The sequence below is a fragment of the Pinus tabuliformis genome, chromosome 7 (assembly GCF_031772625.1).
Source record: "Pinus tabuliformis cultivar Carrire ecotype Pingquan chromosome 7, CPIR1, whole genome shotgun sequence".
NCBI classification, from domain to species: Eukaryota; Viridiplantae; Streptophyta; class Pinopsida; order Pinales; family Pinaceae; genus Pinus; species Pinus tabuliformis.
This window is the reverse complement of record NC_142293.1, coordinates 791,984,067-791,991,429: the sequence shown is the minus strand read 5'-3', so window position 1 is coordinate 791,991,429 and position 7,363 is coordinate 791,984,067. Positions and strand designations below refer to the sequence as shown.

The window sequence follows — 7,363 nt, the reverse complement described above, 5'->3', positions numbered from 1 at the left end:
TGAAATCATCCATGTATATTTCAATAGAGTCATGAACAAGTTCAGCAAATATACTTAGGACAATCCTCTGAAAAGTAGCAGGGGCATTACATAAACGGAATGGAAGAACTCTATAAGAAAAGGTACCCTAAGGACATGAAAATGTGGTCTTGTCTTAGTCTTCAGGGCTGATCTGAATCTAGTTATATCTACTAAATCCATCCAAGAAGGAGAATACTTTTTTTCCTGCAAGGCCATCTAGGACTCGGTCAATGAAGGGAAAAGGAAAATGGCCCTTTTTTGTAGAGTTGTTAAGTTTCCAATAGTCAAGACAGATTCTCCACTTCCCATTCTTCTTGGGAACTACAACAAGAGATGACACCCACTCGCTATCTCAAATGGGGTATATGAACCTTGCATCCAATAGTTTTTGTAATTCTTCTTTCACAATATCCTTAAGAGCTAGGTCCATCATTCTCTGGGGTTGGCGCACGGGCTTGCATCCCTCTTTGATGTAAATATGATGAGTACAAATTGAGGGATACACACCTTTCATTTCTTTATAATCCAAGCAAAAGCATCTAGGTGTTGCCTTAGTACATTGCATAGTTGTTCTTCATGTTTGGACGAGAGAGAAGGGTTGATCTTTAGAGTTCTTGATGGGCCAATATCTACAATATTTACATTTCCTAGGCTAGATTCAATAAAGCACAAGTCAGTTCAAAGACTGCTCTCAAATTCCTTCACTAATTCATCAGCTAGTACGGGACTGGGAGGCTGATTCTGAAGGATATGGTCAATAAGGTCTTCTTAATCAAGCTATCCCCCTCCTATAACAATATCTAGAGTTCAGACTAGGTAGGGGTGATACAATTCATCCTCTTCCTCATCCTCTTACCATATGGGTAAATAATTTTCAATAGAAGTTTGAGCAGGAGGATACAACACAAGTTGTTTGGGTAAATGTCCATTTTTTATAGTCGTGTTCCTAGACTGAAGGTTGATCTCTTGTATTTCCATAGCATAAGCAGGATAGGATGTTTCCCCACTATAGCCCTATTATGCCTGCTTATTGTTCGAGCTCCTATTTGGTTGAGTAGGAATTTGAGGTTGCTTAGGTGGGGTATGATGAGCTAGCTTTGATTGAGGTTGGGGTGGAGGTAGAAAAGTAGGAGGTTGGCTTGTTTGATGCCTCCACCCTTGTGAGGGGTTGCCCCATTAGGAAGATTGAGGTGGATATAGCTGAAAAGGAGGGTTGATATGTTAAGGAGCATATTGAGGAGTATAAGACTGAGGAGGAGTTGTGGACCATGGTGGATAAGTGGAAGGGTACCAAGGCTGGAAAGGTGTACTCTAATTTGGATTGTAGTGATGATAATGTGCACCTTGCATGCCTTGCTGATATGGTCGAGGTTCTGGGGGTTTCCTTTGGTTAACAAAGCACAAATATTCTGACCCACTCTCTACTCCTACCTCGTATACAAACTTTAGGCCTGTAAGAGAGGGACATTTTTCTATTGCATGATTCTTCTCATAGACTAGGAAGACTTCTATGACATTTAGTGGGAATTCATTCTTAGGATGTCTTTTAGTACATCTAGGGGAAAGAAAAGCTACTACCCTTTTTTCTTCCTCTTGCTTTCTTTTTATTTTATAGTATCCATTTGCAATGAAAATTTATGAAAATTTTCACTATTGAAATCCTCCAACATGCTCCCTATCTCATGCTTGATGGACGTTGTGAAGGGAGAGCAATTGACCAAGTTTTGGCTAGGCGCACACTTTTTCCTAGCAACCCCAGAGTGATTATTGAATACAATTTTGATGTCATCATAAGACAATTGGTAGATATATCCTCTAGATAACATGTTGAGGGTCTCCATTACATCTTCCCTAATCCCTCAGAGAAGAACTAGCTTGAGTGACTCAGGATCAAGGATACAGTTAGACCTCATATAATTAAGTTGAAACCTTCCCTCATATTCCTCTAAAGATTTATCAGGTCCAATTGTCATCCTAAAAATTTCCTCCTTGTTTCTTTGGACCTACAGTAATAGACTCATAAACCAACGCAAGGTTGCATCTTTGAGGGTAGAAAGAAACAACGTCAACTTCTACTCATCATAGGCATAGTCATAGGTGCTAGAGACAAAAACAATTCAAACATGAAGGTGTCAGGATCTTTAGAGTTTAGGCCATCGATATGTGGAAGGGAAACAAGGCTTATATTTTTCATTCTAGCCTCTCCATTGGCTTCTCTAATAGGGAAAAGCTCATTGTTCTGGTTTTCAGCCATAGTTTGAGTAGGTGAGATAGGTCCTTCTTCTCCAATAGGCTCTTCAAAAATTTCAGTTGGCTCATCTAGAGGGTCTTATAACCCCCTTTTAGTCAGAGAGGGAAGTTCATACCCACCGAAGAAGATTGAAGGTTGGCTGCTTGAGGGTGTGGGCGTTTTTGGTAAGAATTTTCCTTGGTTATCCCTACTCCTACGAGGCATGAAATAACCTTTTTTTTTAATTTTTCACTTTTTCAAAGCAATAAGACTGATACAAAATAAAAATAAAAATAAAAATAAATAAATAAAAAATAAAAAATAAAAATAAAAATAAAATAAATAAATAAAATTCTTAAGCAGAAACAACACCTACTTAGACACCTCCTCAACAATGGCACCAAAAATTGGTGAGCCCTGGTATTGCACAAAGAGTATTGCAACTCTCAAGGGCTCCTCAACTCAAATTATCAACCTGGGGTTCGTGCAAACTTAGAGGTGACAACATTATATGCACAGTATGTTAGGTTCTACTCATGTCACCCTTAATCATGAAATTATATCAAGATGTTCAGAGACCATTCCTCCAACTAATTATAGTGAAAACTTCCTATGAAAGAAAAAATGAACCTGATTCTAACTATGAAAGTGAAAATGCCACTCATTCAAATGTAACTGCTAATTGAAATTGCATGAAAGAGAAAGGGGCTAGTCTAGTTACAGAAGTAAAACTACTCTACTTTGCACATTTAATAAAATCAGTAATCTACTTGCATGTATCATTGATCTACTCTACATTTTCTTGAAAATAAAGAATCTAACTTTTAACATGCTTATGAAAAAAACTAATTCTAACTTTGTTTTGCAGTGAGGAAAGGAGGAGGTTGGAGAGGTCTAATCGCTCCTATTAATCAGAAAATCACAATTTGAGGGTCATTATTCATCGTAACAAGGCTAAGGTCAAAGTGTGGAGCGAAACAAGTTGAGGAAAATAGTGCTACAGGCCTGTTACAACAGGTCCTGTATTGCTACAAGAGGCCCTGTTTTGCTACAAGAGGAGTTATGAGAGCCTTTTGAGGGTAGAAATGGTGTCTTGTGGGTAGGAGAAGATGGATGAAGATAGGAGGAAGTGAATGAAGGTTGGGGAAATCCCCCTAGCCAAGCCTAGGATCTCTCAGAGGTCTACCTTGCACTAAGGTTTATGCTCACAGTGTCTTTTAATTGCCTTAATATAATGACTATAGAAACATAGTTTGGGACCAGTTTGAGGTAGAGAGGGAGAAGATGGAAAGGTGAAGGTATAGATGGAGAGATGTGCCCACCCCTACAGATCAACAAAACCCTACAACTAGCCAAAACATGCATGAAATGACCAATAACACAGTGAGATAAACTTATCATGGAAAAGATGAGTTGAATTTTACTAACATATATTCTATTCCACAACATTATTTGATCACTGAACTAACACCAAAGTTTCATTAAACATGAAAAGGGACTACTACTAACATCCATCTATTTCCAAGAAATCATAAACAAATATTTTTTGACTGAGATTGTAAATCTTTCCAATAACTTTTCCCACAAGGGAGTTGATAGGGAAACCTGTAATCACAAGTTTTTATAGCTTAACATCTACTGCAACAAGAGAAAGACATGAAATTCTTTGAAATAAGAACAAGAAAGAAATACAGAAGAGGGAACAAAGCCTCTAGGTTAGGCCCAAACCTAAGGGTTTTAGCCCTCTAAACCCAGCTCAGATGAAGATCAATGACAAACTTATCATTAGCAGAAAATAGTAGTCTTGTACATCACATGAAATTTAAGAATAACAATATTAAGCACTAGTCTCAATATCTACTTTTAGTTTAAACAAAATTTTAAATCCTAGTGCGTCTTTCAGCTAGTTTATTTATACAAAATGGTAGTTGATGGCAGCTCCCTTGAAAATAGGAGTGGCTCCCTCCAAGAGCCCGAAAATTATGGATCTGGTCCTCCTTGAGCTTCACATGTACTTGGAGTTACTCGGCTATCAGTGAATTCGAGCTTGTGAGTGAGGATCCTATGATCTCAAGCTGAGTTAGAGAGTTAAGGAGGTGGAAAAGCCCCCGTATATTCTCTCTTGGTTGTCTCCATCAAGCCCCTGCATAGTAAATGCCTCAAAATGCTTCTTTTTCCTAGAATTTGATCACATTAGGACACATACTATGACAAACACCTTTTAATCTTCTTGCTAAGCATATTATGACTAAAAATATGAATTAACGTGAGAAAAAGATTATCCTAAGGGCTCAAGGATAGCATAATGAATTTCAAAATATACCTATTTATGGGACCCATTAGAGAGAATTAGAGGTTTTTCTGCATAAGGATGAGGATGAACTTACTTTGGTGAAATGAGGATGTATTGGGGTTAATGCAACAACGAAAGGATTGAAGCGAATTGTGTTGGTGGACACCATTGCAACTCACAATTTTATTTGTGAGTGGACTATGAACTCACTTGATTAGAGAACATGTGTGTAAGATTTGATCCACTTATGTGTGCACTAATTAATTATGTCATAAGGCATTCTCTTTCGAAAGAACTCCCCTCCCACTGCCACTCTGCACCGTTGATCCTATGTTAGACAATTGAGTTATTATATGTTGTTGGATGATGATATTGGTTACACCGTACATTTATTATGTGGCATGTTGTTCCTTGATTTACACTACCTTAAGTGTTCAATTAGTTTATGCTCTTCTTTTAAGCATAACCATCTCACAGGTAAAATTTGTGCTGTCAACAATATTAAAGGGCATCTTTCCCAAAGCATAATACCATCTTTATAAATGTATCACCCATGAACATTGTGTTATCAATGATATTAACATCAAAATTGGGAGGTGACATTGTTAGTTGTTTGAGTGGTCTGCCATATTAAAATAAAATAACAACTCCATATATTTTTGTTGAAGGGAGAATTTGATGAGACCAAAAACATGGGACAATCCTTTCTGAAACAATGGGAGAGGGCTCACATTCTCATGGAAGCAAATATTTGTCAATCCCATCCACAAGATTTGTTGTTTATGGTTTTGGCCAGGCTGCTAATGCACATTCTTGCTAAACTGAACACTGACTATTTCGAGACAAATTCAAATTTCAAAAATTTCAAAAATTGCTTTTAATTTTCAAAATATTCAATTTAATAGTTATTTATTTCAAAACTTTAATAGACTTTATAAAATCTATCTAAAATTTCCAGAACAAATCGAAATTCAAAGCATTTTAACTGTAAAATGATTACAATATAACCTGCCTATCGCAGGTATAAAAATATGATTGCTAAAAAATTTCTTACTTAATTTCAAGTAAGACTATTAAAAAAATGCCCCCGAAAACAACAACTACTACCAGTTAGACTACTAGAAAGCTATTGGACCGGTTCCAAAACAATGAAGAAAGTTAAGTATACAGATGGTGAGAAAAGTGGTTATGTGTATGGGGTGCTAGGCCAAGGACAAATGACTCCATATCTCCATTTGGAAGAGATGTATACCCAATGAATTTGAATTTGAAACACACTGGCTTGAAGGATCATGATGGGACAAAAAGAAATTAAGTAATATGTGTTTTTATAAAGTGGAACCAAGCTAGGATTCTTGACTCTTGACTTGGAGAATCATGATGAAAAAAAAAATATTATGTTTTTTTATAAAGGTTAAATTGGAAGAGAACAATGAGAAGAGTTAAATAAAGACGACATCTTACTTCAAATTCAAAAACAATATATTGTCAAGTGAAGACTCTATATTCAATATCATAAACCAAATTTATTTTGTTATCATTCATATTTTTTTATGCAATAGTGTTCCATATAGCACACCAGTGTTTGAGAATTATATTTTCTGGTATCAAGGGTAAATAAATTTCATGCCATACCATAATGGAGACCATAAGGAAAAATGGGTCACACATGGAAACCATAACGGAATCATCAAAATAATATTTCTTTTGTATTACCAGTAGAAAAATAAAATTATTGATACCCTCTAATATTGACATGCATTTATGTTTTTGTGTTCTGAAAAGAATGAAAGAATAAATGTAATAGAAATGAATAATTGGAAGGAAACAATCAATGGAAGGGTTAGATATCTGCAAATCATCTTTGAATTCAATGGAATTGAATTGAATTGAGGGGTCATTTGCATTAGGTAGGCAGTCCCTGGGGGAATCTCTTGGTGTCTGAACAATAATCGTAGATTATGTAGTTCTTTCATACCCATTGGAGCCTCTTCTCTTGGTTCAATTCCAAAGTCTCCTCCTCTACAGCAACGACAAAAGAAGAAGTAGCGGAAGCAATGAAATTGTGGAAGGATGAAACAAAGGGAACTTTAGTTCAGTCGATCTTCACAAGCCCGCCTCTGGTTGCCCAATCACCTGCATTCCAAAGGCTAGAGTAGACCCTCATTTCTTGGCTCTTGGGATAATGATAATTTCTATCGAGTTTACCTAACTTTGTCTCCATGTTCTTAAACACTCGAACAGGAGTTTCATCTACATAAAATATGAACAACCACAAACATGATTGTCATGGTCATGTTAGTTTGAGAGGTCATAGTATTGTATTGTATTATATTATATTGAAAGAAAAAGAATGAATGCAAAGAGTGATTAGAATACATACATAATTTGGTTTGATGTCCAAATCATAGAGTAAGTGTGAAAATACAGGGTTGGGTGGAACCACAAGTAAAATTGTTGCTCGGGATTACCAAGGTCTTGAGCAAAGACATTAGTGTGCATAATATAGGGATCTCCAGAGAGGTTGCCCAAAAATTCAGTCTATTTCGTCGTTTTTGGGACCTTGAGATGATAGTTGTAGAGAGACATAAAAAAAATAACACCATGTTAGGAGAAGTTATATCTTCAGTCTAATGATCCAAGGTAGTGGTACTTAATTTAATTCAATATAAATAAGGTGAAGTTAATTACATAGAAGGTAGTAAATGTGCTTGCAGATTTGTCAGGTGCCACTTTATTTCCTCCTATACCAAATCATACCATAAGCTTTCCCAATTTGGTAGTTTCTAGGCTCCCATTCACCGAATCTTAGTGGCTAT

The 7,363-nt window shown here is 36.4% G+C and overlaps 1 pseudogene; it reads right to left on the bottom strand.

Moving 5' to 3' along the window:
- Nucleotides 1-6,450: 6,450 nt before the first annotated feature.
- Nucleotides 6,451-7,119, bottom strand: LOC149249949 (xyloglucan endotransglucosylase protein 1 pseudogene; annotated as a pseudogene).
- Nucleotides 7,120-7,363: the final 244 nt, after the last annotated feature.